We start from the raw sequence: 1,095 nt of genomic DNA, 5'->3' as shown, positions 1-1,095 counted from the left end.
GTCCCAAGGGAAGGGGTGGAAACGCTGTCGCTTGGCACACAGTGATGGGAGGCAGCGGCGGGGCGGGAGCTGAGCTGTGCCCGTGTCCCCCGGCCGGGTCCCCGTGTGCTGAGCCTCCCCGGGGGCTGTGTCCCCAGCAGGACAGGCTGTGAGCAGGGTCTGCTCCCACTGCTCGTGCTTTGGGGGGCAGACCCCCCTAAACTGCGAGAGGGGCCCAGCACGCTCCTTAGCAGGTGCCAGACACCAGAGAGCAGAAGAGCTGAACGTGCAAGCTTGGCAATAGACTTTTTTCGGTACAAAATAGGTACAGTTTGTTTCCTTGGGCAAGTCTGTGTCTCCGTAGTGATGCACAGGTTCACTCTGTCATGAGAAACATCAGGAGTTGTTAACCAGGAAAAACAGACGCTCCCCGATAATTTGATGGTCTTTTTTGGGTAATGTCGAAGAGCCCTGACGGGAAGGGCCATCTGCGGGGGTGGCTTTAGCAGAAGGGGTTTCTGAGGAAGCTCTCTGCAGGGTACGGCCGAGCGCTGCCGGCGGGCGGGCACCGGCAGCGGGCGGGGACGCGCTGGGCCACGCCTGCCCTGCGCGGGTCACCGCCCGCTGCCCCGCCCCGCCCGCACGTGTTCGCGGGACGCGCCGCGCTCCGGGCGGCCTCTCCCGCTCCCGGCGGGGGGAGCCGCCTCGTTCCCCCGCGGGCAGCTCCGCGGGCGGGCCGGGCCAGGCCGGGCGGCGGGCGGGCGAGGCGCCGGCTTCCACTGGCGGCGCGCGGGTGCTGCTTGCCCGTCAGGCGCGGTGGCCAAGTGGTAAGGCGTCGGTCTCGTAAACCGAAGATCGCGGGTTCGAACCCCGTCCGTGCCTGCTGAGGCAGCGCAATGCGCTGGTTAGCCGCGCCTCCGGAAGGCTGCGGATGCCGCCTCTTGTGCGGACCATTTTTGCTCCGGAGCCGCGGTGCTCGCCCGGGAAGACCCGCGGCCCGGCGCGGCGGGGAGGCTGCGGATCCCGGGGAGCGGGGCGACAGAGCTCGTGGGTGGCCGCAGGTCCCGTGGGTTCCCACCGTGGCCGCGGCGTCTTCGTCGCAGAGCTGGTGGGGAG

General features: G+C 68.8%; 1 non-coding gene across 1 annotated transcript; it reads left to right on the top strand.

Moving 5' to 3' along the window:
• The first annotated feature begins 789 nt into the window (after window positions 1-789).
• On the top strand, window positions 790-861 carry TRNAT-CGU (transfer RNA threonine (anticodon CGU)). Its single transcript has one exon. It is a non-coding gene; the product is annotated as a tRNA-Thr (tRNA).
• The last annotated feature ends 234 nt before the right edge of the window (window positions 862-1,095 follow it).

Source organism: Patagioenas fasciata, chromosome 18, assembly GCF_037038585.1.
Source record: "Patagioenas fasciata isolate bPatFas1 chromosome 18, bPatFas1.hap1, whole genome shotgun sequence".
Taxonomy (NCBI): domain Eukaryota; kingdom Metazoa; phylum Chordata; class Aves; order Columbiformes; family Columbidae; genus Patagioenas; species Patagioenas fasciata.
The sequence above is the reverse complement of the archived record's forward strand: the minus strand, read 5'-3'. Positions and strand labels throughout refer to the sequence as shown.